This window comes from Pan paniscus, chromosome 3 (assembly GCF_029289425.2).
Source record: "Pan paniscus chromosome 3, NHGRI_mPanPan1-v2.0_pri, whole genome shotgun sequence".
NCBI lineage: Eukaryota > Metazoa > Chordata > Mammalia > Primates > Hominidae > Pan > Pan paniscus.
The window spans coordinates 187,454,429-187,479,434 of record NC_073252.2 but is presented as its reverse complement, the minus strand read 5'-3'; the positions used below and the strand labels follow the sequence as shown (position 1 = coordinate 187,479,434).

Genomic DNA, 25,006 nt, shown 5'->3' with positions numbered 1-25,006 from the left:
ACAGGAGCTCCTGCTGCCCTGTTACTGGGGGCAGCTCACGTCTTCCTCCACCCCTCTATTTCTGAGATGGGACTTTGGAAAGGGCCAGGCATAGAAAAAGGCACAACTCTAGATCTTGTGGGAGTGTCCAAGTCTTTATTTATGGTGCATTATTCATTGTCTGTGGGGATGACCACACCGCTTGTGAAACTGCTGCTCCTCGGGAGCTGATCCTGCAGTTGCCTCTCTCTTTAGCATTCCACCTTCTGCGGTCTAATGCTTTCTGGGAACAAGGAGAGAGGACAGTGGCAGCAAGCCCTTTTCCTCTTTCCATCTAGGTCCCCCCAGGCAGGAGATTAAGATATGGGCTCAGTGAGATATCAGATCATTGAAGTTAGATGGCACAGGCCATTGGTAAAAGCCCGAGGCCTGCCTCCTACATCTCTCAGGCTAGATAGTCTGGACTGTAAATTTTTATATGGTTTTCGTTTATGTAGTTTAGAGAGTAAGATCAGACATTACAGAGCCGGATTTCTCCAACCACTTGTGACTGTGCCCTTGGGCACGCTATTTTACTTCTCTGTTCCTCAGCTTCTTAAACTTTAAAGTGGGCACACAATAGTGTAAAAGCAAACACACAGTAGTTTCAGCTATTGTATTTATTGCACCAACAGCTGTGGGTGCAGTTCCATGTCCCAGCTGACAGAGGTGAGGAAGTCTTCCTGAAATATGACTACAGAGGCTGTTGGGAAAGCCATGCTTTGAGGCCTGTGTGGTAAATCAGGTGCATTAGATTAATTATCTAATCTGTGGTAGATGAAGGCTGAGCACCTGTTTCCTCCTTTGGTTGCATCTTCCTGGACTGTAGCGGCTGCAGAGCCGAAAACTACGTTTCCCAGATACCCTTCTGCCTGAGCTTCTAGATGCAAATTGGCCTCACCAATCAGATTCTCTTATGTACGGACTGCAAGTCAGAACAGAGAAGGAGGTGTCCCCCTGCTGGCAGGCTCAGCGGTGGGGAAGGAGGGTCTTTCTGTAGCCCTGTGCAGTGTCTGGCCACCAGCTTGGGTGGGTATAGAAGGCGGTTGTCTCCGGATTCCTGCCTTCCTGACTGGGCCATCCCTCTGGATGACTCTGCAGGGTTGCTGGGGGTCCTTCCTGGAGACTCAGCCCAGAGGTCACTCCTCCTTTCAGTGTCATTAGCACCCAATCTTCACACTCCTTTCTGCAGGGTAGGCAGTAATTTCTGCTTTTTACAACATAACCTTGATAACCTTGATATTACAGTTTCACAGATGATTATTTTAAGTCTATGGAAAGCTAAAGGACTTTTCTGAGGCAATCTTTTCTGATTTTCCAAGGCAGGTAGGTCACACTTCTTAGCTGTACAGTCTCATTGGATTCCCCACTTGCTAGAACTTTCCTAGGCTTCCTCATTTATCAGCTCACGCTATGAGGACTCTTAGTCCTTGTAAGGTGTGTCTAGGGATTTTCCTGTGTCTCACTTAATATATTTTTCTCAGGTTGACAACAGGAGGGAGATTTGACTATCAATAGTGGTATTGGTGAGCCCAGTAACTATGTGATGGGACCTGGATATGATGCAATCAGTCAGTCTGACAATGGGGAGATTAAGGTCCAATTGTTCTGCAGATACCACACCTGGCATCCTGTCTAATGTAGACTCTCTATGTTAGGTGCACAAGTGAACTTATAGCATGGCAAATGAGAAATTATTTCAGTTGGGCCCATAGTTTTGTCTGCATATTTTAATAAGATATTTGATTCAATGTCAACTTAGATCTTGAGAGGTAGAAAAGAGATTCTGCCAGAAGGTCAAATGAACTGATATCTATGATTGCAAATCCAGCTGAGGATGAAAATACTGGATGAAATGTGAAAGGTAACTCCCATTGTGGGGATCTTGTATAACAGAACAAGGTGGGCACAGCTGTGTGGGTTCCTTGCTGGCTTGGATAAGCTGCTGCTCAATGCCGAGAGGATGGTTCTTTCTCCACAGTGCATGTCAGTGGTAAGTTCAGTAGTTCAATTGCACAAGCTAAGCAATTAGCACATATTCTTTAGAAGTTATTTTTGTTTATTTTCATTTTTAAACGTCTATTTCTGAATATGCAAAATCTAAGCTCAGTGGAAGTAACTTGCATAAAACAGACACCCCCATAAGTGTTAAAAAACCAACCACAGGTCCTAGAGGAGGGAAGGTTGAAGGTGGAGAACTGTGGTATGAAATTCAGGGAGAATCTCCACAAAGTTCCAGGTGCTGTGTGCTCCTTGTTGGAGAACAGATGAGGGTTTTCAGGAGACAGGGAGGATTTAGTGCCCAAGAATTGCAGTCGGGCACAGTGGGGTGTGGTGGGGAGTTGCCAGGACCAGGCTTAGCTGAGGGCAGGAGAGATTGCTGGAAACCATAGCGATGAGCATATTCCGTTGAACAGCAAGTTTTGGTGCATGTGGCCAGCCAGCAGGAGAGAGGGCCAGGGAGCAGGGAGGCGGGCTCTGGAAGCTGCAGGGAGGCGGGCTCTGGAAGCTGCAGGGAGGCGGGCTCTGGAAGCTGCAGGGAGGCGGGCTCTGGAAGCTGCAGGGAGGCGGGCTCTGGAAGCTGCAGGGAGGCGGGCTCTGGAAGCTGCAGGGAGGCGGGCTCTGGAAGCTGCAGGGAGGCGGGCTCTGGAAGCTGCAGCGAGGCGGGCTCTGGAAGCTGCAGCGAGGCGGGCTCTGGAAGCTGCAGGGAGGCGGGCTCTGGAAGCTGAGGTGGCTCCACGTTCTGCTGTCTGTGCCCTACCATTTTTATTTGAGCCAGTTTAATTTTTTTTCAGCTAAGTCTCCCTCCCTATCTTCTTCCTCCTTCTCTCCCTTTCTTCTCTTCCTTACCCTTTTTCTTCTGACCTCCATTTAGTTTTAATTCTTTTTTTTTTTAAAGTTGCATATGTACAGTGTGAAGAATTAAATAATTCCATAGGGTCTGTTGTGCAGAATAATAATCTGCTATCCTCCTCCTCCATTACGTCTTTTCCAGAGGAAATATAATAGCTTTAAACTTTACTGCCTTTTTTTTCTTTTTTTTTTTTTTTTGGTGTTTGCCTCTATATTTTAAAATAGCGTGCTTTTATTGCTACTTTTCAAATTTTCAATTTCAGGCATTATTTATGGAAGCGAGGGCTTTCCTTTCTTTCCTCCTCCCTCTGCCACAAGCATCCTCCCCATTGGTTACACTTTTGGTTAGATCAATATTCATTGTTTTCATTTATTGTGACTTTTGTAACTGCCACTCAGTGCTGAGCCTGTGGCAAATTATGATTGCTTTTCCTTTCCTATATGACTTTTTGTCTTTTCTGGACTAATAGCTGTTTTTTTCATTGTTTATGTCTGTATGTTTTGATTACTAATTTAACTCCAAACTCCCTGCTAGTTGTCCAAATCTCCTTTCTCAAGTTTCCCAGACATTAGGTGTTCTGAGACTTCTGTCTTCTTGAGTAAACCTTTTCCAGAACCTTTGGGCCTGATTCAATGCAGGGTTCTTGCTTTCAGGCCCCACGCTCAGCTGTATGTTCCTGGACTTTCCCTCCACCATCACTGTAGGGATTCCCTTCTCACTTTGCTCCTCTGTTTCCTTGCTTGAGCCTTCCTCTGATTTCGAATACCTCCTTGTTTTGGGGATGCACCTCCTCCAGGAGCTTGCTGGTACAGAATGCATGGGCTCTATCCGTCAGGATTCAGAGGGCAAACTCTAGTAAGAAACTTCAAGAAGCATTTAATAAAAGGATGGTTTACAAAGATGTGGAAGGCTGAAGAAACTTGGGGCCAGTACGAGCAAAAGTCTTTTTCCATACCTAGGTTTGGGGTCATGGGAAGGAAGCAGTTACTGGGATCTGCAGACAAAAATATATTTGAAGGTAGCAATCAACCCACATTAGTCTTGCGGGAATTTCCTCATTTTGCTCGTTTTGGAACTCCTACCAGACAATGATCATCCTGCACTGATGGCCTTTTCTTCTTTATTTTGTATAATTTAGAAACTTTGCCCTATTTCCTGTGAGGTTTATTCAGTTCTTTTTTCTAAACTTCTATAGTTTCTTGTGAGGAGGCAACATTTTACTATCATATTTTACATTTCCAAGAGCTTGCTTCAGTCCTCTCAATGTTCATTTTTAATAACATCTTGTTCTTGTTTCATGATTGCACTATTTCCTCTTACTTTTCTGAGCATAGTAATAATCTTTTTGACGGGAACATTGTATTCTCTCTAAATAGTTTTTCTATAGTATCCTCCAAAATGTGTTTAGCATGCTTTTGTGTTTATTTTATCTTTCCTTCAGGTCAGTGATGTTTTTTTCAGATGGTTAGATTTCCTTGTATCTCTGGTCATATTTAAAAGTAGAAGATGAAGAAGCTGATTGGAAGCCCTGAGCACATTTGTGGGTTGCTATATGGGCTCTGATGTAGGATGATCTGGTTGAGCCATTGTACTGGGGAACCCTCGATGGTTATACCGGTTATACTGGTTGTACTGGGGAATCCTTGATGTTAGTGACTTTTGTCTCTTCTCTTGGGCGGAACAGAGTCCTCAGAGAAAACCTTACAATCTTCTGCAGAGGGTGAATGTCTAGCAATGATCTGGGAACTAAAGGGAAGAAGATTGCTGGGGTCGAAGGAGGGCCTCAGCATCCAGGATCCAAAGTTTCACTTCATCTTCCCTTTTCAACATAACCATCTCTGATGACATCTTGAAAATTTACATTTATCTTCTCAAATGACTAGCCTTCCATTTTCTTGCTAGAGTGTGGATCTGGAAGTCTATCTGTTTTTAAAGTGGCTACCAAGCCGTCCTTCACCTTCATTCTACTTCCAGCACCTCAGGGTTCCCTGCTGAACCTCTGGGAATCTCATGGCTCAAATCCAACTGGCCACTGGCTTCCTTACTGCTGGTTGAGTGAGGAGTCATCTTTCTTTGGTCCACCAAGTCAGTTACCACCTGCTTTTCTGCCTTCTAATTATGGTTTCTTTGATCCTTCTCCATATCCTTACAGGTCTAGGACCTAAAAAAATTACTTTTATGGTGTGTTAGTGGAGTTTTGTGAGGGTGTGTAGAGCTAAATGTTGAAATTTTAGTCTCTTTCCTAAGGCAATTCCCCATTCCTAGAAGACAGCTACATGGTCCCTCACCAGAAAGGCTGCTTTCTCCTGTATGAATTGGGCTCCAGCTGGAGATTTGCTGATCTGTGGGCTGGTGAAAAATCAGGCTTTTATTCATGGCTGTGTTGTTCCTCGGAAGCTCATTCTGCCTTCTGGTGACCCAGCAACAGGGCCATGTTCTGAACAATGGTGCTCTCTTTTCCTTTTTGCAGTACACTATCCTCCATTTCTGTGACCACATGCAACTCCAGCCAGTCCCTAGCTCAGATAACCTGAATGGAGGCCACACCTCCCTGAGGTCCCTGGGGCTCATTTTCTGAAGGGCATCACCGGGACTGGAACTCCCAGATCATCTCCTATGTCCCATCCTGTGCCCCAGTCTTTTAATGACCCTTCAGATGACATATTTAAGAGATTTAATCATGGCTTACTGCATTATACCATAAAACCTTTTTGCTTCCATGCAGTAACTTTCTGATGCCTGTAGCTCTACGAGTAATAAAGATGGAATATTCAGGCAGTATTTTTGTCTGTGAGGTTTCTCGCAAGTATCTTTGTTTAGCCAACCCAGGGACAACATCCTGTGGCTTTGTTTTCCTTTGGGAGCTAAACTGGCTCACTTTATCAGGGGTGAAGCAAGATAAACCTTAGGAATAAATAGTTTTGTGTCAAAAGTTGCTGCCTTGAAAATTTGTTTCCACAGGGTGTCAATGTGCTAATATTCCAATCTTGCAGAAATCGACTGGATTTAGTGGAATTAAAGTCAACTGGAAGACAATCTGTGGGGATAATTCCATGATTCAAAGCCTTCAGGGAAAACGTGTTTGCTCAGCTGCAGTGATTGAAAAATTGAAGGCAACGAGAGTCATATGTTGTGCTTGGTTATGTCCTGCTCTGATGCCAGTTTGGAGTAAAGGCTGAACTTTGCTGTTGAAAGCCACTGTGGAAAGTGGAAACATTGACTGTGCGTTGCTGAGGGGAGGAATGTATTTACTTACCCAGAAATAGACGCATCCTTTTCTCAGTGGGCTGGGAGATAGTATCAATCCTTTCCATTGCAACAGATCCCACTGCCTTCTTTTTTCAAAAGAGTAAATATTTAAATAGGTAATACAGAAAAGTTATTGCCATTTTTCCTTCATCAGCCATGGCTGGGAGTCAAAAGAGAGAGGCAGAACTCACACATGGGGAAATAATATTGTGGACGTTATATATAATCCTTTTAAAGTAACGGCATTAGACTTCGTGATTTGCAATTGGCCAAATTGAGAAAACTTTTCTCAAAAAGCCATTTTAAGATAAAAAATTATGAATTTTCTTAAGCCCTGTGATTAGAGTGTAACACGTATTTATGGTCCCCCCAGGCACCACCCAATAAAAATGGTTAAAACCTTTAGTACTTTTAGTAGTTCACAGTTTTATGGCCAAAGTTATTTTGTAGATTTTATGCTTAAAGCAAGGTCAATGTATTGCACTGTATAAATTATTCTAAGTAATTGCTCAGTTATTTTATAGCTTAGTCACAGGATTTTTTCATTATTAAACGTAGCCTTTCCTTTAAAGTTAGGATGAGAAGGGCACGATAAATCACAGAGCAGCTTGCCATTGGGGTTTCAGCTTTACCTGTGATAAGGGTTTAATAACAATCTGGCCCAGACACCAGCTCCCTCTCAATTACCTTTCCACATGGGCATTAGTTCACACTGTTTATTAAAAACTCCCCTTGTAGTTCTTAAATGGAATGTTTCAGATTAATGGCCCCCACGGAGTTTAACTTCATTGCACTTCATTAAAGCTAGATTGTACAAAAGGTTACTTCAGTTAAATCCAGAATGCGACCTTAAATCTGTATAGATTTTTTTCAGAAAATGTGATAAAATTGCTCTGCCAATCCTTCAAGATTAACAAGACAAAATCCCTTTCAGTAACCAAAGTACAAAAATTTGTGTGCCTGTTCTGAGTTTTCCTCTGGCTGTACAACTGGATTTTATAGAATTAGAGGACAACTCGTGGAAAGAGCCTGGAGTTACAAATGGATCAAGTTACCGGAGAGCTGAGCCCCAGTGTGAGGCTGGAGAGTATGGGAGACCTTTTGTTCCCCTTGAGTGGATGCTGTACATTTGGTGCTTTAGAAAAAAAAATATTTTGCTTCCCATATAATAAAAATATTTTTCTAAATAGATTGGTCTGTGTCTTTTCAAAAAAAAAAAAGTGATGTAAAATCTTCTGAGGTTTTCTTCCTTAGCTACTCCAATCTGTGAGGCGCAGTTTGTGGCAGTCCTTAAACATTGTTTCCTCAGGAAACACAGGACAACTAGAGGCATTAATTACCCATCCTGCACCACGAGCATCTGGCCTCATTGTCTAGAGGCAACTGTGGAAAGTGACGCTCATTAACACCATGGCTCAGTAGTTCCATGTCATCTTTCTGTGAGTTTCAAGCGACTCAGTGAAGTCAACCCAGATCCATTTTCTGCTCTTTTTGGATGGACAAGATGCTCACAACCAATGCCCAGAATCTGCTTATAGTTTTAAAAGCTCTTCTATTGTAAATAATTTTTAAATGCCATTAATTTTATTTTTTGAGATGGGGGCTATGTTGTCCAGGCTGGTCTTGAATTCCTGAGCTCAAGTGATCTGCCTGCCTCGGCCTCCCAAAGTGCTGGGATTACAGGTGTGAGCCACTGTGCCCAGCCAAAAAATGCTATTAATTTTCGATTATTAAAAAAAGTTGGCCGGGCATGGTGGCTCATGCCTGTAATCCTAACACTCTGGGAGGCTGAGACAGGTGGATTCCCTGAGCTCAGGAGTTCGAGACCAGCCTGGGCAAGATGATGAAACCCCATCTCCACTAAAACACGAAAAATCAGCTGGGCATGGTGGCGAGTGCCTGTAATCCAGCTACTCAGGAGGCTGAGGCACAAGAATTGCTTGAACGTGGAAGGCAGAGGTTGCAGTGAGCCAAGGTTGCGCCACTGCATCCCAGCGTGGACAACAAAGCAAAACTCTGTCTCAAAAAAAAAAAGTTAAGCCTATATTGAGGTTTTAAGGAACTGAGGCTATCATTGTTACTCAGATGTCAGTGCATCTGAGTTTGTAGTATTGTTGCTGTTTGGTTTTTCTGCCAGTATTTTTTTTTTTTTTTTTTTTTTGTCTAGGTTCTGTCTACTTTTCATGATCAAAACTGGCATTTACTAAGGAATCCAAAATAATCTAAGCATTTATTCAAATGTCTTATATATGCATTATACATGACGATATTCATTGCACACTTGTGCATAGGGTCAGGACTCGGCATAGAGAGAAGAGGTGTCATCTGGGGAAAGTGACACGAAAGTCCTCTCACTGGGTACATTTACATATAAGTAATTTATCTGGGTGGAGACACTGAAGATTTGTTTAAATACAATATTGTATGAAGAATGGAGGAGCCATTAAATGATTATCACCAATTAACAGCCAAGTTCATTAAACTAGCATGTTACTTATTTGGATCCTCAGGGGACCATCAGCAAATGGATATATTTTGACTTACAGAAATTAGCACACTGAGAACAAGTGACACTACAGACAGGTCGGCCCCACTCTGGTGTCACTGTGGGGAAAGGGAGGCACTACGGACAGGTCGGCCCCACATTGGTGTCATGGCGGGGAAAGGGTGGCACTATGGACAGGTCAGTCCCACACTGGTGTCATGGTGGGGAAAGGGTGGCACTATGGACAGGTTGGTCCCATACTGATGTCACGGTGGGGAAAGGGTGGCACTATGGACAGGTCGGTCCCACACTGGTGTCACGGTGGGGAAAGGGTTTTGCACAACTGGAAGGGAGAATGAAGACCCTGGGCACTAGGCATTTTAAGAGCAAAAGAAAATAATAGAAATAAGTGAGAAAATTGTATCCACTTAAGAATTTGGGATTGTGTCATCTATACATATTGTAGGTTAACCAGTCTCCAAATGTGTTCTTATTCTCCAGATCACATTTGGAGACTAGCTACTACTAAAAATACAAAAATTAGCTGGGCGCATGCCTGTAATCCCAGCTACTCGGGAGGCTGAGGCAGGAGAATCGCTTGAACCTGGGAGGCGGAGGTTGAGGTGAGCTGAGATCGGGCCATTGCACTCCAGCCTGGGCAACAAGAGCAAAACTCCGTCTGAAAAAAGAAAAGAAAATAGATTTTAAGTAAAAATATTATTTAATTAACGTGTAATAGGTTTATTATTAGTATTTTAAAATAAATCACTAAATATTTTTAGATTGTTAGTTTGTATTTTTTCTATGATAAATATTAGTAAGTATAAATATAAATCAAATCAACAAAACTTTTTGAAGTCCAGGATACTTTTTGAGCCTAATGGGTTCCTGAGAGTCAAGTATTTGGGAGCCACTGATCTAGGTGGTGAATAGATTCCTTCCTCATTGTAATTTGTCAGGCACTCAAGAATTGCCTGTGGAGAATGCTGGCATTGAGAATATTGAAGTCCTGGGAATACCTCTATGCACGTACTTCTCCAAATGTAGTTGGAGAGAGAAGTTATGCTAAAACAGCTTTCTCACATTTATTTATTTATTTATAATTCTTTTTAGAGACAGGATCTTGCTCTGTCACCCAGGCAGGAATGCAGTGGTGTGATTGTAGCTCACTGCAGTCTCAAACTCCTGGGCTCAGGCGATCTCCTGGCCTCTGCCTCCCCAGTAGCTGAAAACAGCTTTCTATTATTACATAAAGCAAACATTAAGGAAGATGGCTGTGACTGCGGGTGCAGCAGGGAATAAGTAAGAAATATGAAAATTAAAAGGAAGGAATTTGAGGGCATTAATAACAAGCTTATTCTAATTCATCACTTTCCTTTGGTATAGTAATTAGACTATTTTGCCACTGATGAGATTTTAGAATAGAATATTAATTTGTATCAGACTTAATTAAAATAGAAAAACAGGCCAGGCATGGTGGCTCATGCTTGTAATTCCAGCACTTTGGGAGGCTGAGACAGGTGGATCACGAGCTCAGGAGTTCGAGACCAGCCTGGCCAACATGGTGAAACCCCATCTCTACTAAAAATACAAAAATTAGCTAGGTGTGGTGGTGGGCGGCTGTCGTCTCAGCTACTCGGGGGGGCTGAGGCAGGAGAATCACCTGAACCCGGGAGGCCGAGGTTGCAGTGAGCCGAGATTGCACCACTGCACTCCAGGCTGGGCAACAGAACAAGACTCCATCTGAAAAACAATAAAATTGAAAAGCAATGTTTTGAACTAAAATGTCTCAAATGAGCATGGATAAGAAGTTGCAAGTTGTGACCTGCTAGTTGAGAATTGGAAATAATTGGGAGTCCTTGGATTGGGATGAGGAGCAGAGGAGGAAATTGTAGGATGATGTGCAGAACGAAGCAGCTAGTGGAGTAACAACAGCTTCTAAAGTAGGCGACTAGCATTTTGCAATAGTATTGGAATAAGTTTTCCATACAATTAAGCTGCACCATTCAAGTATGACTAGAAGGTGACTGGCTTCACTTTTAGACAGGAATCAATGGAAAAATCTCACTAGAGGACTTTGATGGCAATGAGGAGATCATGAGTCTAATCTTTGACCAATGAGCAGAAGCTAGGGATGGGGTTGGAGATGCAGTTGGAGAGTGAGAAGAAGCAGTGTCCACATAAAGGAATGCATTCTTCCCACAGGAAAAATGGGGCACTGGTCAGAAATAACAAACACGCCCAGTCAAATCCTAAGTAAGTTTGCAGCTGGATTTTTTCCAGTAATGTCTTCACTGGCCTTTTGTCCTTGAGTTATTCTCATCTCCTGCACATCAGTGCCAGATTAGTAACCTCTCCAGACCCATTACATTATGATATTCTTTGCTTAAAACTTTCAGTTACTTTTATTACCTACTGAATTAACTTCAAGCACCTTCTCTTGCTATTTAAGGTGTTCCAGAACTTGGTCTCACCCTGACTTTCTAGTTCCATCATTTTGACTCCTTTACAAAAGCCAGACTTGTCTATTCTTTGAATCTTGTATGCATTGAGCAGATTCTTATCTCCATTTGCTTACCAATGACATAACTTTGCACTTATCATGTTCTCCTTTTATCCAAATATTAACTACTCTTAAAAGTCAAGCTCAGCTATTGTCCCAGCTACTCAGGAGGCTGAGAAGGGATGATCACTTGAGCCTGGGAGATCAAGGCTGCAGTGAGCTGTGATTGCCCCACCCCAGTGACCTCCAGCCTGGATGACAGAGCGGGACCCTGTCTCAAAAGAAAAAAAAGTCAAGTTTAGGTGCAGTGTGCAAAAGAAAAGAGTTGTCACATAAGGAATTAGTTGACCCTGAAATGTCAGACTTAGAGTGTTGGCTTCCTTTCCTAAGTCTTCCTCGCCTAAGTCTTCCTCTCCTAAGTCTTCCTCTCAATCTCGTAGGCTCAGAAATCTGATTTTGTTAAAAAATCATTCTCAGTATTGGGCTCAAAGAAGCTGAGCTTACAAGACTAATTTTAAATTACAGATTTTCCAGTGTGAACCCACAATGCTCACATTGGCAAAATTTCCATTTGAACATCACACTGTAGACAGAACTTTTTAGAAGTCTAAAAATTTCTAGGTGATTGCTTTGCAAAGATAAGGCTAAAAACATTACTAGGTTTTCATCTCTGTAATACAGATGGCCTTACTAAGATCACCATTCTATTGAAGCCATTCAGCTAAAGCTCTCTAGAATTCTTTCAATGTTTGCATTTCTGACTTTTTTATTTTTACTTTTTGACAATCCATTTTACTATTCGCACATCCAATTATTAGGTCTTTTAATGTGATTAATGAGATTATTGTTCATTTTTGCTGATCTGGGTGCAATTCATTCTGTTTTCTTAAGGAGACATTACCTAGCTTGGTTCTGAGTCTTTATGTCTTGATTTCACAATCTAATTATTCAAGAGTAACCTTAAGTTTCTTCCTTCCAAGTGCTTGGAAGAACATTTTATGATTTTACTGGCAACAATCATTATTTGATCTTTACAACAACCCTTAGGCAGATAGGGAAGATGAGTATCACCCCAATTTACAGATGAGGAAGCTGAGCCTTAAAGCATTAAGAGAGTTGTCTGAATTCACACATATTAACTGGATAAATTAGATCTCAAATTAAGACCTTTGTTCTACTACAGGACCGCCTGATGCAAGGACCACTTCTTCAGGCCAATTAGAGCACCTAGCAATGTGCTGGGATCACTGTACGTGCTTAATATATATTTATTTTAAAAAAGAATGAGGATACTACTATGACAAAAAAGTGAAACAAATTACCAGTTTCACAAAGTTAACTGTGAACTCCTAGGATGCATTCTTCATTGTCAACTGTCAACCCACTAAAGTAATTTTGGCTTTATGATTTGGAAAATGAGCATGATAATTCTTCCTGGTGTGAATTACTCAGGGTATGAGTGGGCCATGAAGGTTTAAGATGGGTTATTGCAGTGGCCACGAGTCACAGTCGTGTGGATGAGGATTTAAGAAGATACGTGACAGGAGGTGGAGGAGCACAAGGCTTTCGAGACCATGAGTTATAAGGAAGGTCAGGACCCTGGATAGGTCCCTGGTGCTTTCTTCCAGATTATTATCTTTTATTTAGATTTAAGCTTCCTTGGGTGACGTCTCCCCCGATGGAATTATTTGACTTGGTTATGGAAGATTTCAGAGTTTGGGGGAAGACTGTAGCAGCGAGGTGCTCAGTTGCAAACAATAGAAATAAAGTCTGGCCAATTTAAGTATGAAATTCAGAAGAAGCAATATTTATTAGAAGTATATTTGGAAGAATCAATCACACGTCTGGAGAGCCATACTCAAAAAATGTGTGGAAACTAAGTGAAATTAGGCAGCCGAGAACGCATGGTTAGCACCACTGCTAGTGGACAATCGCTGCCCTGATCCTGCTGTGCTTTAACTCCACTGCTGCATGGACTTTACACAGTCGCTACTTTCCTCAGAGCTTGGCATCGCTTTCTCAAGATCCTAGAACTGGCTAGAGCTCTGATTGGTGAGGAGCCTAGAGCTGGCGAGAGCTCTGATTGGCCCAGATCCTAGAGCTGGCCAGAGCTCTGATTGGCCAAGATCCCAGAGCTGGCCAGAGCACTGATTGGCCAAGATCCCAGAGCTGGCCAGAGCACTGATTGGCCAAGATCCTAGAGCTGGCCAGAGCTCTGATTGGCCAAGATCCCAGAGCTGGCCAGAGCTCTGATTGGCCAAGATCCTAGAGCTGGCCAGAGCTCTGATTGGCCAAGATCCTAGAGCTGGCCAGAGCACTGATTGGCCAAGATCCTAGAGCTGGCCAGAGCTCTGATTGGCCAAGATCCTAGAGCTGGCCAGAGCTCTGATTGGCCAAGCCTCTGCCCTAGCTTCCTGGGAGCAGAGTTGAGATGTCTCCTTTCATTTGGCCTCTGGAATGTTCTAAATAGCAAATGTGGGTACCTTTTTTTTGGATGGCTGGGCCTGGTGGCTCATGCCTGTAATGCCAGCTATTCAGGGGGCTAAGATCGAAGAATTGCTTGAGGCCAGGAGTTTGAGACCCCTTATCTAAATACATAAAAATAGGCAGTCGTGGTGTGTGCCCGTAGTCCCAGATACTCAGGAGGCTGAGGCAGGAGGATCGCTTGATCCCAGGAGTTTGAGGCTGCAGTAAGATGTGATCGCACCACTGCACTGCAGCCTGGGCAACAGGGTGACCCTGGCTCTAAACCTTTTTTAAAAAAAGAAAGAAAACAATGATTAATCTTTGCTCTGACCTCAGGCTTCCCACTTTTTGAAGAGCTGGGTGGGCTAATGGGCTGGCCTGGGCTTTTGTGTTTGTTTGTGCCCACCCACCCATCAGACCACAAAAGTTGTTGCTGAAACTCCTCAAGTTCCCACATGCCCAATGATGACAAATAGGTTTAGTGCTCTGCTTACCTTTTCAGGTTTCTGGCTTGATTTAGATTCATAATTCTTAATATTTCTTACTTTCTTGCCAGATTATCAAGGCATTTTTGAAAGATTTAAAAACATGGTATTCATTCCATGTCTACCCTTACTTTCAATCTGCCTATGTAGGTCATCATACATGCAGAAATAGGAGTTAGGACTGGTTCCTTGTAATTATCTTACCAAAAGAATAAGGTATGCACCTTGAGCTAGCGAACAACATGATGCCTGGGAAAACGGGGAGAAAATACATTCAAAAAACATGCCTGGATGATGCATCAGCGGGGCCAAAGTACTATGCTCAGCAGACAGAGCCAAATATACACATTATGGCCAAATTTATTTGGATTATTTATTGTGAGCCTCGTATTCCTTCAATTTAATAGTAGAATAATATCTTAAGCACACGCAGACTGGTAAAATAAAAGAACAAGATGGTCAAAATCTGAATTTAACAACTGTATCAAGCGACTGAGTTTACTGCCGTTTATAATGTCAGCTTCTGGCTGAATTCTGAGCATGTCTTGGTCTCTGCGGCTCAAGACATCTCACACAGGTGCATCTGTGTGGTGAGAGCCATGATGAAGGCAAGATGGAAGCCCTGAAGTTCAATTTCCTTCATGACAACTAAAAGATCAACGGGTAGACATGGCTTCTCTTCCTCTAAATGGTAGGATTAAATGTTGTCACTTCTCATGAACTTAACAAAAAGCTAGTCAGCAGAGTGTATTGATGAGGAAACACGTAGTTCAGCATGCAGTCAGACCGTTATGAGCCTGCCTTGTGGTTTTGGCACTGCGGTTTCTTTCATTGGATGTGTCAGTGTGGGCATGCTCCCTTATGCAAGCCTGAACCAGCCATGCAAACTCCCAGTCTCTTTCTCTCATACTGTATTTTGGAACCCTGTTGTAAGACTATTAAAATATTTATAAAACTTTCAGGTATTGCGTATAATGCATTGATGCTAATTGATGCAATAAATGGATACTAATGCAGGATAGATTTTTCAAAATTCTGCGATTTTTAAAAATATATGATCAGCTGGAATAGTATGTGAAATACAATATTAAATTGCAGTGTTGAAACTGCGAAAGGTCAAACAAATACCTTTTCCTCTGTAATATGTGCAATAATGTTTCATTTAACCAGCAATATTGGAGACCTAGGTATTTCATAAACATGACTTTTACAAGTAATTGAAGGTTACCTTTAGAGAACTTCAACATTTTAAAATTTTAACTTGCCAGGATGGAAAGCATTAAAAAGTTCATTGCCCACTTCCTGAATTTAGAAATAAGAACACGGAAAAATAGAGATTAATCAAACCCATGTTTCCACCACAGAGATTTTCCTTCTTTATAAATTGAGGATATTGAATACAATGTAATATTTTTAAAATAACTGTATGTTATTATTGTAAACATTATTATTACACCATGCTGTGTGATAAAATATACTCAGGGAGTTTTGTGGCATATGGGGATGGTTCAAAATTTTATTTACCTGGTTATAGAAAATATGGAAAGCATAGAAAAGAAAATAAAAATGACTATAAACACACTAGCCAGAGGTAATCATGGTTAACATTTTAGTGTTATTACTATTTCTGAATACGGTTACTATGTTACTCTATATACACTTTTTAATTCTTCTCTACCCTATTAATAAATTGGGACTGTTTTCTCATAGCCTTAAACATCCTTAATGACTTGCTTTCTAATGGTTATGTGATTTTGCCTCATATGGCAGTGGCATCATTATTTTGTTAACCAGTATCCCGTTGATGAACATTTAGATTTATCCAGTTTAGCCATTGTAAGTAATGCTATAGTGACCACTTTGGTAAGTAAATCCTAGTGGACATCTTTTATTTATTTAGGAAGGGGTTAGGAAGTACTTACATCTTTTATTTATTTAGGAAGCAGTTAGGAAACGCTTACAGTGGGGTTTAGGAAGCACTTACAGTGGGGTTAGGAAGCACTTACAGTGGGGTTAGGAAGCACTTACAGTGGGGTTAGGAAGCACTTACAGTGTGTTGTGCACTCTTCTATGTGCTTGGGATTCCGTCTTTGTTCTTGCAGTATTTATATTCCAGTAGGTGAGACTTACAGTAAACATAGAGAAGCCCGTTAGATAGTATATTAGAAAGTGGTAAATGACATGAACTGTGTTCTCTTAGATAAATTTCTAGAAGAGTCCTGAAACATTCTTCTAAAATGCTTTTCAGAATGGTTGTACTGATTCAGTTTTCTGTCAAACATGTTTGCATATCTCTTTTCCTATCCTTGAAAATAGGTGTTGCTAAAGAAAAAACTGCCATTTGGTTAAAGACAATTTATTTTATTGCTTATACTTGCATTTTTTTATTCTAGTGATTTCTGAACACATTTTATTATGTTCATTGATTATTTGTATATCTTCCTTTGAAAAATACCTGTTTATGTCTTTCGGATAATGTCAATAATTTGAGGAAAATTGCCTTTGGAGAAAGGAAATGCCGTTCATCTTGTGTGCCCATTTAGTCACCAAGTGTTGTAAATCTATCTCATTTATCGCTCCTGGAAGCTCTTCTTTCTTTTCCTTCTGTTCCTGCCTTAATTTAGGAGGCCTTAATCTCTTCTCACCTGGATTTCAGCTAAAAGCTCCAACTGATCTTCTTGGCTGCAGCCTTATTGGCTTCATTCCGTCGAAGACACAGCCTCGTAATCACCTTCCTAAAATATAAATCGAGACACATCATTCTCTTCGTTAAAATACTTCAGTCACTTTTTTTTCTTTCTAAGTGAAGCTGAAACCCTGGTGAAGTTTGCAAATCTTCCTATGACCTGGCTCCTGCCTACACAGCAAACCTCGCCTTTCTGGCACATAGCAAACCCTCAATAGGTTTTACGTAATGAATGACATTGATCACTGCTGAAGGAGGTCCAGATGGCCATGGCTTTCCTCATGCCATGGAGATTTAGGCTGGATCCTACACTAGCTGCTTCCAGATGACAGGTATTGAGCAGTGATTCACAAACTTTTCATTCCTAGGACCCCTTTACACAGTTCAAATTATTGAGGACCCTTAACAGCTTTTATTTGCATGGGTCGTGTCTATCTATATTTACTTTATTAAATACCAAAATGGGAAATATAAAAAATATCAACTCATTTAAAATAATATTAAGACCAACACATTTTAATATAAATAACATTTTATGAAAAATAATTATATTTTCCAAACCCCTCAAAAATTGGTGAGAAAAGGGAAATTGTTTCACATTTTTGCAAATCGTTTAAATGTTTGACTAACAAATGACAGTTACAGATGCGTGAATGAGCCTAGTCCAGATCAGCTGAGTCTGGCCCAGAAGATCAGGCCTGCCCCAATGAAGACAGCTCAAATTGTACAAATGAGCCCAGTCCAGATCAGCTGAGTCCGGCCCGGAAGATCAAGCCTGCCCCAGTGAAGACAGCTCAAACTGCGCGAATGAGCCCAGTCCCGATCAGCTGAGTCCGGCCCAGAAGATCAGGCCTGCCCCAGTGAAGACAGCTCAAACTGCGAGCCCGGAAATTGTAAGTGAAATAAAGGTTGTTGTATAAGCCATTATGGTCGTCGGGGTTCTCCGGAGAAAGAAGTAAGATACGATACATGAGAGGGAGAGATGTATTATAATGAATTGGCCCACACGATTGTGGGGACTGGCAGCCTGCCGGCTGCAGAGCCAGAGAAGAGATGAAGAAAAGAGAAAAGATGATGCTGAATCTGGAGCCCAGAGACCACCTGGAGGCAGGATTCCCTTTCCCTCGGGGACCTCTGTCTTTCTTTCTCTTAAGGCCTTCAACCATTTAGGTGAAGTCCACTCACATTATGGGGGGTAACCCTCTTCACTAAATATCCACTGATTTCAATGTTAATCTCATCTAACAAATACCTTCACAGCAATATTTACACTGAGTGTTTGACCTAATATCTGGGTTCATGGCCTAGCCAAGTTGGCACAAAATCACCCCTCGCAATGACCAAGTTTAAGATGGTGTGTTATGGGACAAAAGCCATCCGGCATACTTTGTAATCATCATCTCCGCTGGTCTTTCAACCCTGCAGACTCAGCTGTCTTAAGAATTTTTCGGCAAAATTTTGTAATTCCAAAATATAGTAATTCCAAAAGGTAAAATTATTTTTCTCTGTGAAATTTTAAGCTTTTAAAATATAGTAATGTAGCAAATGGTTTAAAAATATTAACAATAGTTTTCTATAAACAGAATTCCTCTTTGTGACTACAGTTGGGTGGTACATATGTTCAGGAGTGAATCCAGGCAAATAGGTGTCTTTCCTGAAAGATGGTTTTGGTTGTTGGGTAGAAAGTTTTCAGGTGTTTTTCTATCAATCGTCTAGGAAATGTTAATTGACTTTCTTACCTGTTACATACTGGTCTCTGTGCTAGACACCTAGGTATCAGCATTAATCTCTGTTCTACAGGTATAAAACAAAACTAGATGATTCTTTTCCCTTAGGAGTGAATTTTTTTCCTTAAAGCAGTTTATTCTTTTTCATATTCTGTCTCTATTCTGTGTATTTAAGTACTTTCACTAGAATAATATGCATTGGCTGCTCCCATGGAAGAAATTACCTGCTCCTTTCCACTCCCAGCTCCAAGAGCAGTGTGGAAATGAACGGAGCCAGCACAGTGCTCTGTGCCAGTTCTTTGTTGCTTCATTTTGTTCACAGATCTCTTGAGGCCAGGATTACACATAGTGAGTTGTTTGTGTGTCTGCATTTTCATGGCATAAAAGAGTTTTAAAGGCTCCAAATGGATATTTCCTTTGATCTTGAATAAAAGAATCACTAGATGAAAGTGCTACTCACTTGAGATCTGCAAAACTTTCTAAACACAGCTAAACCTTGGCTTCTGAGTCTTGTTCGGTTCTGAAATAAGGCTGTCTGCCTTCCTCCTTATAAATTTCTCATGTGACTGCAAACATTCTAAATGCATCCTACTATTGTGGAGGATAAAATTGATGTTGGAAAGTTGATATAATCCTAGTAGGTACCATTTAAAGGAGCCTTAGTATGTTATGACACTAGCTAACCAACTTGTAAACATTCTCTAATTTAAGCCTTATGACAATCATGCAAGTTAGGGACTAGATTAAGAAAACTGAGGCAAAGAGATATACTTAATAAAGTACTTTGCCTAAGTATACTCAGCTAGTAAGTGGCAGGCTGAGCATGAAAACCTGAGTGTGTGGGACACCAGGCCCGTGGTCTAGATCACTCCACTATGTAGCCCTGACCGCAAACCTGAGTCTCTGTGACACCAGGCCCGTGATCTAGATCACTCCACTATGTAGCCCTGACCGCAAACCTGGGTCTCTGTGACACCAGGCCCGTGATCTAGATCACTCCACTATGTAGCCCTGACCGCAAACCTGAGTCTCTGTGACACCAGGCCCGTGATCTAGATCACTCCACTATGTAGCCCTGACCACAAACCTGGGTCTCTGTGACACCAGGCCCGTGATCTAGATCACTCCACTATGTAGCCCTGACCGCAAACCTGAGTCTCTGTGACACCAGGCCCGTGATCTAGATCACTCCACTATGTAGCCCTGACCGCAAACCTGAGTCTCTGTGACACCAGGCCCGTGATCTAGATCACTCCACTATGTAGCCCTGACCACAAACCTGCGTCTCTGTGACACCAGGCCTGTGGTCTGGATCACTCCACTATGTAGCCCTGACCACATCACCATTTGTGGGGTGAGAGTGCAGTCCTAGCTCAGTGGGTAAGAGGATCCAGGTGAGATTACCTCTGATCAATCCTTTGCTTCTTTACTTACTCACTGTTATTCAATGTATCTCAGTTTATTCCTCTTTAAGATTAGAATAATAATGTAGCCTTCTTCCTAGGGTTGTTACAGGAATTAAGTTAATATGGGTATGGTGCTTGAAATACCACCTGGCATATACTAAGTGCTCCTTAAATGTTAGCTCTTCTTATAAAATTGAATGCAGCTTTTCCATCAGGATGTCAAGTTTTTGGTTTTCTATGCAGCTAAGTCAATAATCTTAAATTTAGTTGCTAATGACTTTTAGATTAAGGTTGTGTCTATGTGATTCCAAAGGACAAATAAAGTCAATTTGGAAACAAGTCAAGCAAATCGCCAATTCAATGAAAATGTTAGTTAGGCTTATGTTTGGTGTCTCGAGGAACAAAAGTAACAATTCTTCTTGTAAAAAACTTTTTAAAAGTCTTTCAATTGGTTGCATGATTATGTTGAAGTCAGTCTTCAATTTATTTAGAAGCAAAAAGAAGCAAAACTGTTGAGACGTTAAGGCATCTTCAGTGTAGCTTCACACTTTCACACTTCCATGCTCTCGAAGGGTCTGTAGAAGGTCTTGGAGCAACGTGTGGAGAGAGCAGAATGGTGGGAGTCAGGCCCAGCTTTCCCCAGGAATGTTCTAGGTTATTACATGAGCATCTCAGGCAGATCATCACTTGTTCTGTAATTCAGCTTTTCCTACCATAATTAGTGAATTAAACTTTCTTACTTGGCTGCTGTCTGAGGGGACTCAGAGCCCTTGCAACACACTGGGCATCTTGTGAATGCTTCGAATGTACAACATAGAAACACAGGGCCAGCTGAGCCTACCATCTTTATCATAATGTTGCACATAATTATAAATGTCCCATTTATAATTGTGTTTCTAAATGCATGTTCTTTCAAAAGGTTGTTACAATTTTAACAACAAATTTTGTTAATATTTTAGAAAACTGGGAAAATACAGAAAAGCATAAAGAATAAGACAGAAATCATGCAGAGTCTCATCATCATATAGCAGCACATTTATGTCTAGAAAATGGTTGCTTTAAAGTGTTTTCATGGACTAGGGATGTATGAAATTGTAGGACAAAATGAAAATCTGATTATTCATGTCAGCCCTAAGAATGGTGTTAGTACTTGATACAACTTACATTATTTTAGCTTTAAAAAAGAATGTTCATCTGAACTGCAATAAAGCTAGAATTATATTACCTTGAAAGGATGTCTCTGGGAGTTGTAAGTCAAAACAAGGCTTTATTACAAAAAATTAAATAATAATAATAATGCGGAGATAAATCGAAGTATGTATCGAGAGTTATGTCTGTGCTACTTTGGGGCAGAGTTTCCTGTTTGGGTTGAGATTTGCAGAGCTGGTGATTTTTCAGGACTACACGAGGCTCCCAGGCAGGTCACCGAGTCTCAGTGCCCCTACAGCACCGTCTCACAGCTCTTGAGGCAATGCCTGGTTGACTGTGTGCTGTCACTCGACCTTTTATGTGAAAGATGAGACGCTCTTCCCACTAATGGATGCAAATGTGAGAACTGGCTGCCTGAAACAGCAGTGAGGTAAGAATTACTATCTGAGGCCACATCAGCCCTGGCATCTGACTTATGTTCAATGAGCTCCTCTCTTGGGCTACACAAATAAGCATAATTGTTTTTAAGGCCAAATTCCTGAAACAGAGTTCACATCTTGTCCTTTTCCTGCAGGCTGTAACTCTCCTGGTACTCTGGGGGGAAGCTTAACAACTAAGATTCAGAGCAAAGGAAGACGATGCCGGCAGCAGGCTTTGGGTGCTTGTGGGGCAGCAGGTTGTACCAGGGGCAGGTGCAGACCCCTGCCTCCCTTGCCTTCACCACAGTCACAACAGGCCAGGCCAGCCCATCCGTCATGTCTCTAGGATATCTCAGGGGTTCAAGGCCACCACACCATTTGCAGCACGCTCCACTCGCTGATCTGTGATATGGGAGATGTGCTTATTGGCGAATAAATCACCATGTCAAGTTAACGGCCTGTGTCCAAGGCGAGTGACTTCGAGGTCAGCGTAGCAGCATACCATTGGACGCAGCGGATTCTGCTTCTGCGCACAGTGCCTCATCAGAACATAAATTTTCAAATACCAGATGTGATAAAAGACAACATCGAGCTTTCTGTTTTTTGAAGGAGAGGAGGAGATACTGTATACATTTTCTGAAAGGTGCCTCCACTTCATCACTGATCCTGACACGTTGGAGGAAGGAGAGGAGGACAGTGAAGACCATCAGCAAGGGAGAGCAGGTTCCCTGCCCTGGATCCCTGCCCTGGATCCCTGCCCTGGTCCCCTGCCCTGATTCCCTGCCCCATGTTGTAGGTCTTTGGGCTACATTTCTACCCATTGGCTGAACATAAAAACTGTCCTATGAACTATTTGGCAGCAAGTTCACAGCAAAGAATATTAACTCTGTGAGGCACCTTAGACAATGCCCGGCTTAACCCCCACTTGACAAACAAAGACGCATATTCTGACTCACCCACCATCCCAGGAGCAACTGACCAGGCCGAGGAACTCTGTCCACTGCATGCAGCCCACTTGGCCTTCCACTGTGACGTCCAGGCTGAGGAACTGTGTCCGCCGCCTGCAGCCCACTTGGCCTTCCACTGTGATGTCCTTTCCAGGACTCTGAGCAGAGATGGGTTTATAACAAGCATAAATTGTTATTTTGTATCTATCTGCACATCAATTTATATATTTTGAAAATTAAAAGAAATCCACTGATAAGAATTTTTCTCACAAGTTAATTAAGGAAACTAGGTCAATGGAAAGTTCTTAGGTTATGAAAATATTGATGTGAATATGTTATGGGAGAATCATTTCAAAATGAGTTAAAGAGCCTGGGCACAGTGGTTCACGCCTGTAATCCCAGCACTTTGGGAGGCCAAGGTGGGTGGATCATGATGTCAAGAGATTGAGACCATCCTGGCCAACATGGTGAAAGCCTGTCGCTACTAAAAATACAAAAATTAGCCAGGCGTGGTGGCACGTGCCTGTAGTCCCAGCTACTCGGGAGGCTGAGGCGGGAGAATAGCTTGAACCTGGGAGGTGGAGGTTGCTGTCATGCGACTGCACTCCAGCCTGGTGAGAGAGCAAGACTCCATCTCAAAAAAAAAAAAAGAAAAGAAAAAAAAAAAACAGGAGTTACAGGAATCTAGGATATTTTGCTTTCTGTCCCTAAACTTTGGGGCTTAATTTGGCAGACACTTGGGAGCGGGAGGGTAAAGTTTGTGGTGTCCTGCTTGCCTTGAATTTGTGGTGGCCACAGAATGCAGGCTTGACTTCATGCAGGTTCACATGCATCATTATGGAGAACATATTTTTGTGTTTACTTCAATATTTATTTTGTAGTAAAAATAAAAACAATACCAGTTTTCTGAAGGGTTTCTTAAATCAACTCTTTTGTGTCCTATAGGGCAATACTTTGCTCCTAGAGAAGTCTATGAACCATGGATGTCTTTGATTTGTCTCATTAGAATGCCCACCCTCATACCATATGCTATCCCTCACATATGCTGGAAGATAATAGTCTGCAGAATAGCCTTTATGGTGAAGCCAGCTTCCGGTGCTCTGCTACTCTGCAAAAATCACATCTGGATAGAGAAGAAACCAGTGACAAGATGTCTCTCTCTCAGTCCTTGCAATGAACTGACTCCTATTGGTGCGGGTGAGGGGGATGGTGTCAGCAATGGTGAGATATATGTTTCAAATGTCAGCAACAAAAGAAGAGAGAGAAAGAGAGGAAACAAAAACAGCTGCTAACCCCTTGAGTTTGCTTTCTGGGACAAGTTACCAGCCACATTAGTTTCATGGTCTCTATCTGCATACTGAGGGTGGCTGCCATCCCTGCTGTCCACCCGGATTTGCACATCTGTGGTTCCATTGAGTTATGTGGTTTTGCCATTCACAGCAAACATGGAAAAGATCCCCATCAACCTGGTGAAATGGTTCTGGTTTTAGATTCATAAGCTATATAGACAATAATTTCTGAAAAGGATGTGTATTTAATGTGTTGACTGAAGAACTGAAAGGCAGGGTTGTTTACAAAAGACTCAAGTGCAGAATTTTGGAAGGTGCTGAGTGTTAGCTCAGCCGTGTCCTGGTAGGTGTTTTTCATTCATTCCTCTGAAGCACATGGTGTTTTCATTTCTAATTTGTGGAAGAATTTAGTGCAAAACTTGGAGCACAATTATTAGGGCCAATGACAACCCACATATGTGGAATTTTGAGGACTTTTGCAGATTTTATGGATTTGGTGCAGTTCCACAGCAAACTATAAAATTATTATTGCAGACTAGAAGATTATAAAAGTTAAAACACAAACTATCTGGATTACAGCGCCCAGCAAAACATGCAAGAAACAGTTAAGTCATCACGCACATCCCTGTAATTTGGTATTCTAATGCTTTGTTTGGCTAAATATTTTTATCAGCTTTTTGTCTTAATAATTTCTGGAAATAGGATGATAATTTTGTTTTCACAGTTGGTGATTGTATATGGACAGAAGGTATGAAAGAGGATGAGATTTCTAACTTTCAGATAAAAAGTTTGGCATATTCTATTAGTTCCACCTCATTAATTTTATTACTAATTTTTTTCAGTTCTTATTTTGTTTCATTTTTGAATATGGTATCTGCTGTATGTTGATAATGGTGGGTTAAAAATTTATCAGCTGCAGCCATACGTCTGTCTGTTTTTTGTTTTATATATATACACTTTGAGGCTTTTTTATTTGGTATATTAAAGTTTATTCATGTCATATCTTTATTATTAGCTTACCAATTTAACATAATACGATGCTCTTTTAACTCAATAAGAGACTTTAAATACTACATAGCCTGAAATGATATTACCAAATCTGCTTTTCTTTTGTATATATTTAATTAGTTACAATGTACCCAATCCTTAATTTATGACCCTCTAATCCAGCTTTCGGTTGTTTCTAGGCAGCAACATCTTGTAACATTGTGTTGTTGGATTTTGTTTTAATTCAACTTAAGACACGGTAAACATAGATAGTGGAATTTAAGCCCTTAACACCCAATACCAATTTATTTTGAACTGTTTAAACTCACGATGCTC

At 41.5% G+C, this 25,006-nt stretch overlaps 2 long non-coding RNA genes across 3 annotated transcripts in view; both read left to right on the top strand.

The window, feature by feature from the left end:
- LOC117980140 (uncharacterized) overlaps nucleotides 1–25,006 on the top strand; it is a 278,642-nt gene that overhangs the window by 167,292 nt on the left and 86,344 nt on the right. The gene's annotated exons all lie outside the window — the stretch shown is intronic.
- On the top strand, nucleotides 17,395–24,817 carry LOC103784133 (uncharacterized). Its single transcript, XR_609753.5, has 3 exons — nucleotides 17,395–18,235; nucleotides 21,278–21,458; nucleotides 21,603–24,817. It is a non-coding gene; the product is annotated as an uncharacterized LOC103784133 (long non-coding RNA).